Below are 11990 nucleotides of genomic sequence, written 5' to 3'. Positions count from 1 at the left end.
TCAAAACATATCAATTTGGAAGGTGTATCAAGGTGAAAATGTGAGTCTAAACAAAAGTCATACTAATATGTAGAACATCTAGTTAGAACGTAGCAATAACAATTTAAATCAAAACGTAGCTAAGACGTAGCATTTAAAAAATATCCATTGAAAAGTGTCAGTGTGACTGGTGCTGAATACATATACAAATTAGATTGGAATTATTCGGTTATAATCTAAATGTGGCATATGAAGTGATTCATAGTAAGAGGAAATATTTATGAATTAAATTTGTAAAATTTTTATACATGTTTTAAAATATTTAAATATAAATTTATCTGTAAATGAATATAATAGATCCACACTTCCTGTTTACTCATATCTATTCTTGTCTATAAGATTGTCTGTGGCGTACCAAAAATGCGATAAAAGTGTGCAAATATTGGTTCAATTACATTTCACAATATTTGACCCATGTACATAAAATAAATCATACTTCCATTAGATCTAAAATAATCAAGAGCCATAAATTGTGCAGGGCAATATCCACACCATAAACATAGTATGTCAAATCATCTGCGTCACTTTTTTGTAATACATCAAACGTGCAATTTCATGGACATTTTTTTATTATCAAATCAGAAAATGTGTTATTAGAGGATGATTTTACAAATGAAATGATTAGAATATTACAGGGCAGAATACAGGTCATTAGTCGTTGTCCCCACTATTGCAAGTCGAGTAACCTCTAGAATTATGCTTCCTATGCTTACTACAGCCAAAAGTCTCATCCGGCAGAAAATAGTATTGTTTTTGTTGTAAGTGGGTATAAGTGAGGTGTTGCCATTCTATTAATGCGAATTCCTGTTAACTCAAAAAAGATATAAAAGTCGTTGGACAGAAGAAAATTTTAGATCATGTATGTAGATTATTCAGTAAGTTTAAATTGATTATCTTTATTAGAATCATAAACTTTAATTTTTACTTTCTTTTAAGGCGTTTCCGCACACTTTCTCTGTTTTATTTTCGAATTCACATTATCAAAAATGATCACGAACATGCTGTAGATTTTGTAAAAGTGTATATATTAACAGTTTCACAAATACTAGATTACATGTAACTTCCACTTATATGAACATGACCGAACATCCGTGACGCGTCACTATTAATTAAAAAAAAGGACACCAACATTAATGTAGAGAATATATATTGCAGATTAGGGAGTGGTATACTCAAGTATGGGTCTGTTAAAAAACCAGACAAGGAGTAATTCATTATATCTCAAGATAATCGTTGAAACTGTTCAAATACATTTGTTGGTCTTTAAAACAACTCATACTGTCTTCTTTTCCTTAGGTCTACTTTATACCGTGAAATGTTTTTGACTGGTTATAGTGTAAAAAAATCGACAGAAATTTTTCCCGTACTTTTTCTGTACACAATCAAATTTTTGATGTTAATATATGTGTCTCCAGTGACCGACTTTCATTTGTATGCAATCTTAATGTGGAATACAGTTTCTATTAGCCTACTGAAGAATATTACAATAAATGTGGGATTAAGAAAAGTATAAATCACTGATCATATTGTTCGGCCTGGTTTTAAGGCAGAGATGTACTCCTGCTACATAGTATTGACTCAGAAATTAAAAAGAAGAAAATACTGTGATCAAGTTAGGTCGAAGCAATAGATCTCTATTGCTATCTGGGAGGGAAATAAAGGAAACCAGGAATCGAACGGTAGTAAAAAAAGTATAATCCAAGGATAACGACAAGACATGGGAAATAGACTCATTAAGAAGAACATACAACGAAGAAAAAAACACATTAAAAAAGACAATAGCGAATGTGCAATCCGGCCTCAATCCCATTAAAACTGGGAGCCTGGTAGGGTAAGCGTCCTCCGCATTTTTTGTTTAGAAATGTCACATCCGGGGTAAATGAACGAAGAAAGGAAGAACACGGCTAAATCGTTTTTCATAGCCGGGTGTCAAAAACAAGTTATATTGTATTTTTCATTTTTCGTTGATTTTCGTATGTTTTATTCCGTCAAGTGCATTTTAGAGACGGGAATTAAAAGAAGAAAGTACGTTATATGAACAGGCTTATGCTGAAGTATTGAAATTAATTTAAAAATACACACGCTTAGTTACAGTAGACTTAAGGATATAAATACACAATACATTGTGATAATATTAAAATTTCCTCTTTAAGGTGATTCTTGAATAACAGGTTTCATTTAGCCTTTTTGTACTATTTATAAATAAAAAAAAATATATCATAATCAGAACAATTAATTATATTCTTGAAGTGTAACAGTCATAGACGCAGAAAAGAAGTGTATACTGCTAAATACTTTTTACTTCGAATGTAACAATATGCAAATACACATGTATATGTAAATATATAATTCATTTAAATATTTCCCACGGAGTGCCTGTCACACCCACAAAGATAGTTCACGAATACTTTCGTAATAAGCAGGGAGTAGAAAAGTTCGAAATGAAATTATATATTCCCTAATATTGTATCCAAATCCATATTCATTAAATTCTACATGTCTAAGTAGCTATGATGAAATGATTTGATAGTCACAAAGACATGTCATTGATTTTTTGCTAATTACAGTAGGGGTATAATCAAATAGGGATTCAGGGTAGTGGTGGTGGTGATGGTTGGGACGGTTTGGGAGTTTCAGATGTTTGAACCCCTCCTTTTTGTCAGAAGAACTTGTTAATTTTGGGCTAGGTTTGATTAAAAGTGAGGAAATGAAGAAATGGATTCTTCAATGCTTGAACTTTTGGATTGGTAACACAGTACTTAAAACTTCTTTCGGTTCGCCCTTATATCGTGATGATTACAATACATTTAACCTCGGGTTTGACAATCCGGACGCATTATTTGTGGTGATAATGTGTGTGGGGGATATATGAATGTTAAGTCTTACTTATTCAAGCACGACATACTCTTATCGATTGAAAAGTGATTGGTTTTCTTAAGAATGGATGCAACATATAAATTCTGTCATAAACTTTGATTTACATAAATAGGTTCTTTATACATAATTGGGTGAGTATCAGCGGAAAAATACATTATTTAAAGAAAACTTAAGTGCCAGTCTCTGTAAGAATCAGACAGTGGGTGAAACATGGTATGACAAACCCGCCATTTTGAAAGTTTGATATGACTATTTGCACCATCAGAATCAAGGGAAAAAGACTAAATTTTCTATAATATTTCGGTAAATTTAGTTATGTTTTCAGTGAAATGCACCGAAAATGAACATTGCAAAGGCAGATAACTCTGTCAAAACCTTACATTTGTAACATTCTATTGAAAAATATCTAGGCAAATCCAATGATGCAGAGATCAAATGATGGTCTGTTCAAATAGAGAAAGAATCTTTGAGTAAAATTAAATTGTCATATCTGGTTTTTGTCCCTGGATTACATTCTTTTCATTACCGCTATAACCTTGGTTCCCTTGATTATTCTTTCAGATCAGTGGGGGTTTGACATGCATGTTTCTAATTTTACCCACTTTGCCTGATTCTTACAAGGACTTACACTTAAGAGGCTTTTCTCAACTAGAAGAACCTCCCGCAAGTGTCATTTATTTTTTATAATTGTAGCCCTTACTATTTTGCACAAGTTACATGTTTATAAATTCTTTTTTGTTAGTTTTGTTTTTTTTTTTGTTTGTTGGGGTTTAACGTCCGAGCAGCAATATTTCAGCTATATTCAGACAATGAACATGAAATGGATGATAAAATGAACATGAAATGAAAAAAAAAAAAAGGATGGGTCACAAGGATAATAGGGTCGACAAATTTTGATTGCCACTAGAAAAAGGGGGATGGGTAAGGTCGGGCAATTTAGCCTCCTGTGAAGGAGCGCAAAGGTTCCTACTCCTATCGAATACCACAGCAGGGTTCTTTAACGTGCGAGGAACGTGGCATCTTTCCCAACACGGTGCACCACTATGGTTTGCGGTCAGGTTTTCCGTATTATAGCCTGACAACCCCAGCATGTAACACGCCAGGGGTACCCCATTCCACCACCTGGGGCACACATCACAGTTGCTCTGTGGGCAGAGCGCCTAGCCCCCGGCTAGGTTTCTGAGCACTATTTAGTCGCCTTTTACGACAAGCTTAGCGCTGCTGCAGGCCTATTCTTTTAACACCCGGACCTGCACGGGGCCTTTTTTGTTAGATTTTGATAATTAAAAAAAATGAAAACATGATAAGTTTTGACAGAACAATGGTGACAGATCTTGTCTGTGTCTGATGGCAGCCAGGAGATCTTTTAACAGGGGACATTAAATCTTAGATGTTAATAAACATGTTTCCTACACAAAAACAAATGAGTTACAAATACAGCTGAAAACAACATGAATACACATTACAAGTGTACAGAATAATTCTTAATATCAGACAAAATTGAAAATTAAGTGTCCTTGATCTTGGAATATGCTGGTGGTTTATATCATTTCTAGAGTCATGACTGCATTATAGAGTACAGCAGCAATGGTCGAGGTTGTCTGGTAAGTTACATTTATATTCTGACTTGTTTGGAGTATAGAGCTTTATTCATAAAATTGACAAAAGTTCGATTAAAAAGCCATTTTTACGATTTTTTGCATTTTACTATCCATGGCATTACACAAAAAATACAGTTTTTGTGTGTATGGCATGGACAGTAAAATGTGGGAAAAAAAACGTAAAAATGGCATTTTAGTCGAATTTTTGACAATTTTACGGATCAAACTCATGAGCTCAAGCCCTTGTGGTAGTATAGACTCAATGCAGTTATACCTATCAAAACATTTTTTAGACACCATACCGCCGATGTTAATCTTAACCACAGTTCATATACGATCTGTAACTACAGAACAAGCCTATGGTTTGCGATCCGTTTTTCAGTATTATAATGTTAGCCTGACGACCCTAACATGTAACACGAAAGGGATACCCCATTCCACCACCTGGGGCAAACAACCAAGTTGCTCTGTGGGCAGAACGCCCTGGCCCCTGGCCAGCGTTCTGAGCACTATTTAGTCGCCTTTTAAGACAAGCTCAGCGATGCTGCGGGCCTTTTCTTTTGATACCCGGGCCTACACGGGCCAATCATAAATTTAGACAGGTGTTCGATATGTCATGGTGCAAAGGTGTCTGGTTTAGACAGGTTTTTGGATTTTACAGGTTCAATTTGGACAGGTTTGTCTGTAATTCAACTTGAGTACGTGAACAAAATAATCTTCAGAATTTTAACCTTTTTCTATTTTTTGTATTGTTTATACAAATGACTAAATAAAAAAAAACTTATCTGATTCAATTTTAGTTTAATGAAATGATAATTTGCGTTAAAACTATTGAACCTTAATAACTCGACCAGTAATTAAATGACGACTCCTTTCAGCGCTGTTCGAGTACTATTTGTTATTTCGTGATACATCAAACATCCTAGATAAAACCAAAGATCACCACAAGCTACAGGTTTAGTACCAGGAATATAAGTTTGAACTTCAACAGAAATTGCGTTCTTTTTTCTCTCGTATTTCGTATATATAGAATATAAATATGTTGTTCCACATTCCTCAGACCCTGAGACAAATAATACAGAACTTTCGGTTTCCCAAGAAACAGATCTCCACCAATCCAATTCATATTTCCTAGAATTTTAGATCTTGCTGTCACATTTATTAAATCAGGTTTATACACCTGTGTAACACCAACTCTAGATTTATCAAAATCACTGGGAATATCTAAATAAAAGTCCTTTTGACGACCTACTAAGTTCTGGAATTAAGCTAGATCTACACAGCAGTAATAGTTGGAAATAATTTGGAATTTATTGCTTTGGCGACAACAGTTAGTATAGAATGAATCACACATGTATATTCCGGAATGTACGTATTTGGGTAATGTTTTGGGTAACCCGGTTTGGAATAAAGTTTGACAATTTTCGGCTGTATTTTGAAAGACCATAACGTCTTTCGGTCAATACCTACAACTTTTGTAGTTAAAGAGGAATTTTTTCTGAGGTCTGTGATTATATTCGTAAACTTTTGAGAATCTGTATAGATACCAATGGATTTTTCAAGTATTTATAAATCTGCATACAAGACCGGTAATCATCCGGGCTGCGCATATTAGAAAACGATCCTTTTGGAAATTTTCCGAGGTCAAAGAATGCTGTGGTGACCGTAAGACTTCGATTTGTGCCTTTCCATTCGTCAATATATATATTTTTGGATTAACAAACAATAGTTGCCTAAATATTGCAGAGAGTGGGATATTAGAGTGACATTCAGCATGAAAATATTTCTTCTTTGGCATATTGCTTTGGCGTTTTCGGGTACGGTAAGTAGAAAAAGTTGTGAAACAATTTACAAATTTACAGTAACTGACATGTAGATTTATTAATGTTTATTCCTGTAACTCTTACAGGAATATCAGTTACATATGTTAAGTCACATAGACATTAATAAATTGCAAGCATTCTTGTCACTTTAGGGTGGTTACGATACTATACACAACTAATGGTCCATGTTCGTACATTGGTAAACCCAGTTACATTTAATATTTAAGAAATGGTATAATCTTTTATTGATAAAATTATTTCCAAATTATGGGAATAAAATAAACTAACATACTCGTTAAAGAAATAGTTTAACCTCTTAAGTAACAGATAAACAACTAGGCTACTCAGATGCAGAAATATTTAAAAGAGAAATCAGGAGTGTAAGTGTTTGTAAAATGCTCGCTGTACCTATGCAGACTTTTTTTATCGAGCTAAACTACTTACAAATAAGCTTCTGGAACAGGGTTATGTTGCTACAAGACTGAAGATATCACAGCAGATGTTTTATGATCGTCATCATGAACTCGTGGATCGTTACGGTGTATCCATCTGTACAACGAAAATGTGTTCAATGTCTCATAGTTTTCCTTTCCTTTCGTCTCTCATGGATTTGACTTTTTATGAGCAACTCGGCGGGTGTTTCTAGGAAAGCAGAGGACGCTTACCCTATTGGTGCACCTGTTCCATGCTCCCAGTTTTTAGTGAAGTTGCTCATTTACTTTTGTCTCCTGAATATAACTGAAATATTGCTACTCGGGCGTTAAACCCCAACAGTCAATCAATCAATCATTTACTTTTGTTACTTTGTATGTATTATTTTGGTTGTTTTATGTTCTTTGTTGTATGTATCTGTTTACCATGTCTGATATGTCTGATAAAATCTTAAAATCTTAAAATATTTTCTCGAAGAGAGCATCTTTAAGGTCCTGTGCCGACTACACATTCTCGACAATATCACAATTTTTCTTTTATCCTGCATTAAAAAAGCAACAAAATGTTTTAAATACAGGTAGAATTTGCGTATTTATAATTCTTTTCTATTTTGCACCCTCCTGAACTGTATCCATATGTTAATGAATTAATGGATAATCCATACGCTTCATGATTAATCCTTGATGATTAAGGGCGCGGCCAAAAATATACACACAAAGTGTTGTTTTGATTTTTGTTACAAATAATAATGAGTGACATGATAAAAGAATTCACGAAACCTTATTTTTTGCCCATTGTTCTTACAGAGAGCGTTGCTTCTAAGTCTTCAAAACGCACATCATATATAAGGCAATTTTTTTGTTAAACGTTTCAAATTTATTCATATTTTACCTGAATATGATATCATAATAATACAGTTACAACCAACGTTGCAAGAATACAAAACAGTCAAACCGGTGTCATACGATATTTTGACCCTCGCGAAATATTGACTCCGGGGTTAAAATATCATAGCGAAATTTTGACCCTCTTATGATAATTTGACTCCCCTGTATAATGTTTTAACCCCCCTGCGATATTTTGACGGGGGTTAAAATGTCATATAGGGGGTAAAATTATAAGGAGGTGTATGATAATTGCATTAATTTTTCGAACTATTTAAAACATTTTGGTCAGATTTAAAAGAAAATTTAATATATCCCTCTTAAGAATGCAGATATCAGATATATCTTAAATTTTTATGAGTTTTAAGGGTCGAAGGGACCATACCCCAAAAAATAAACTTTTCAGCTCACCCCAATGTATATTTGCAAATAACTCAAAAACAGTTTGGTTTAGTCAAAATCTGGCAATAGATAAAATTGTTCTTGTTCAGTTTGATGAAAACTGAAAATATTTTACTACACAACAACAGACAACAGACAAAAAACGACGAACGTCAAGTAATGGTAATAGCTATCATGGCATTTTAGGCTAGGTAAGGTAAAAATGTCAACTTCTCAGGAAGGGGTCAAAGAATGTTTTTTTCAATTTTCTATAAATGTTTCATTTCTAACATCTATTTGCATTTTGTGTCGAGACAATTAACTTGGGTATAAGTGAAAAGTTCACAATGAATTAGTACCAAAAGATGTTATACCACAATAGTAAACCTGGGATTGATTCTGAGGGTTGTGACTTGAACAATATGGGAGTTAGGGGCCAAAAAGTGTCTAGATCCTTTTTCTCTGGTATCCTCACAATGACTTCAGACAAAGTTCAAAGTTCTGTAAAAAAATGTGCGAATGCTAATGAAACTGTACAAAAGGATTCATACCACAAAATGATGGCTATGGTTGATTCTAGGGTCCCGACTTGAACCATTTAAAATAGAAAACAAAAATGGGTCAGCAATGAGCATTTTTCTGGTATTCCCAATGTCTTGAATAAAACTGATACATTTCTATGATATTGAACAACAAGTTTCAAAATATCTACCTTAATATCAATTTTGGAGGGTTGTTTCTCTTATCATTGACAATAAGGTTCCAAAGGGCTAAAACTAGTTAAAAACTTCATAAAGATAGCGATTTTTATATACATGTCTACCTTAAAACCAGGCAGAGGCTTATAATAAGTGATTAATGAATTTCTTGATCCCAAATATTTTTTATTGGAAATCCTTCAGCCCATAGAAATACTTTTAGGAAATGTAAGTGCAAATAAAAGTACTTCATTGGAGAAACTGGAAAATTTCCCGACAGAATTTTTACACTATAACAAGTAAAAACATATTTTAAGATAAATAGCAGATCCAAAATATTTTTGAATGAAAATCCTTCAGTAAGCCTCATAGAAACTGTATTAAAAATAAAAGTGAAAATGAAAATTGCCCAATGGAGATGTCAAAACTTATATATTTCAACCCCCTGGTGGGATAAATTAACCCTACTGCTGCGATATCTTAACCCCCCCTCCCGATGCGATAAATGAACCCCCTGTTATGATGATTTAAACCCTTAATGCAATATTTCAACCCCCCTGCTGTGTAAAATCAACCCCTCTAATGATATTTAAACCCTCCTGCTGCGATATTTTAACCCCCTGTAGCGATAAATTAACCCCATGCTAAAATAATTTGACCTCACTGATGCGATAAATGAACCCCCTCCCGTTTTGATAATTTAATCCCCTACTGCGGTATTTGAACCCCCTGCTGTGATATTTGAACCCTCCTGCTGCGATATATTAACCACCGTGGTGCGAAAAATGAACCCTACTGCTGTGATAATTTAATTCCCTGTTACGTTAAATCAAGCTCCATATTATGATAATTTAACCCCCTGCTGCGATATATTAACCCCCTTGGTTCGAAAAATGAACTCTACTGCTGTAATAATTTAATCCCCTGATACGTTAAATGAACTGCTCTGTTATGATAATTTAATCCCCTGCTGCAATATTTTACCCTCCCCCTGTTATGATAGTTTAACACCCCCAGGTGTGGAAAATGAACATTAACGCTGCAATATTTCTGCGATATTGTAACCCCTGCCGTGATATTTTAACCCTCCTGCTGGGATATTTTAACCCCATGTTGCGATATTTTACCCCCTGCTGTGATATGTCCTCCCCTGCTTTGATATTTTAACCCACCTAATGCGATAAATAAACCCCGTTATAATATTTTAACCCCCTGCCGCGCTATATTAGCCCCTTCTGTGATAAATTAAAACCTTGTAGAGGGGTTAAAGTATCATTAGGGGGGTTATATAAAAAAAAAAAATCCGGAGGTCAATATCTTATACAATATATGGACCCCGGGGTTAAGATATCATATGATATTGCGTGAGGGTAAAACTATCATATAACATCGGCGTTATATCAAAATTCCGTATTTTTTTCAGAAATGCGAGCATTCTTGGGAAATTTGAGAACTCTGTAGACTAAATGATGATAAACGAATTGCCCACTATGAGGGCCATTATAGGCCGTTTTGAGGTTAAAAAAAAAGCTTAAATTGAGACAAAATTCGTCTTGTTTACATTTGCTTTTCACGAATGGTTGAGAAAACGGTACACTTTTTACCTCTGTAAACAAGAGCTGCTTTTAGCTTGATCATTTTGGCACAAAATGCTCATATTGCTATATAGATTAATTAAGTCGTCATTCATATCAGAGCAATTTACTAAGGTTTCCCATGCACTTATTTTGAGAGGAAATAACCGTTAATTTACAAACACCGGCTTTACAAAAACACGAATCTTGCGTTGAAACCGTAAAACCTTCCTTTAGGGGTTAGGCACGGTGTTTCTACAAGTAAAATTTAAAACTAATACCTAGAGGGTATATTTTTTGATACACATAAAAGATTCGAGCAGAGAGAGGTCCATGTGCACGTATGCAATTAGAAATGTAAATTGTTATGATCTGTAATGAGAATCTTCCGTAAGTACCAGTTTCTGTTTTTCTTTAGTAAAATAGTCAATGAATACTTCCAAATATGACGTAAGGCAATGGTGATACCAATCTAAACCATGGTATATATGATCTGCAATAAGCTTTCTGATTGGTTGCTTTTCTGGGGCAACGTAGGTTATTTTATTAACAAACTTGGCACTGTGACATATTTTTTTTAAAGAAGATAATTCAAATGCAAGTGTCAAAAGATTTTTATTATTTTTCACCCTGGATTTTAAACATGGCAAATTGCTTTTTTTCATTGGAAATAAGACACGGTATTTTAGCTTCATTTGTATTTAAAATCTTACTGTAAACTAAAAGTTTCAGCTTTTTATACGCAATAGTAAAAACAATTATAATGATAATATATACATATACCTCAAGTTAAGGATGTACATGTATCTAGAAGCGCTATGGAATCATATTTATTTATTCAGATTACGTCAATACTTTCAATACTGTGTACAAATTGCCATTTCATACAAGTCGCAACATGTACAAAATTATGTTATTCTAAACATTAAGATAAATAATTTTGACAGATGTGGAAACTAATTTCAAAAATCAATACTAAAAATGTTCAAACTGAATGGGCTGATTAATCTATTTTAAATACACCCTTGTGTGCTAATTGTGGGATAATCGATATACACTTCCACACGGAAAATTCTATTATTCTACCAAAGCCCTATTTCGCAATCGCGGAGGTATTGATCATGCTCATCAACGTACCACCAAAGGCTCTATAGATGTCAATGTCCAATCAGTTAGGACTGAAATTGTAGTCAGGATGTAATCAGGCCAACATTTTAGAGGTAGCTGTTGATATTCACCACGAACACAATAGTAAGGAAAACAATAACGAAGTTTTCATCTTCAAGATTAGTCCGAATTTCTTTTGACCCTGCAACCCTTTCTTTTTTATTTGGATATTGATATGTCGGGTTGGAGTCAGAACGATGTGCCATACCAAATGTTGGAGATTCCGTGGTTCCACGGAGTACCGCTCTTCAACCGCTTGTAACGACTTTCAATTTGAAATTGTGCATTTCACATCTACCTAGTTCGATTTCAGAATCATTTTCCTGTATGCTGATACCATATTTGCTACAAAAATTACATTTTTTTTATTGAAGTTTTGATTTTTATTCCACGAGAGACCCTGTTTTATTGACATTTTGAATCCAAATAGAGAGTAGGCGGAGCTTATTACTTTTCGTTCGAAACGGAGTAGAAACGATTTTGATTTTCAAAACCGGAATCTAACAGAATATTT

General features: G+C 34.1%; 1 pseudogene; it reads right to left on the bottom strand.

Moving 5' to 3' along the window:
• Positions 1-5374: 5374 nt before the first annotated feature.
• On the bottom strand, positions 5375-10373 carry LOC148626242 (uncharacterized; annotated as a pseudogene).
• Between the last annotated feature and the right edge of the window lie 1617 nt (positions 10374-11990).

The sequence above is a fragment of the Perna viridis genome, chromosome 2, assembly GCF_037379345.1.
Source record: "Perna viridis isolate PV_CMFRI_1.1 ecotype Kerala chromosome 2, ASM3737934v1, whole genome shotgun sequence".
Taxonomy (NCBI): Eukaryota; Metazoa; Mollusca; class Bivalvia; order Mytilida; family Mytilidae; genus Perna; species Perna viridis.
This window is presented reverse-complemented; position numbering and strand designations above follow the sequence as displayed.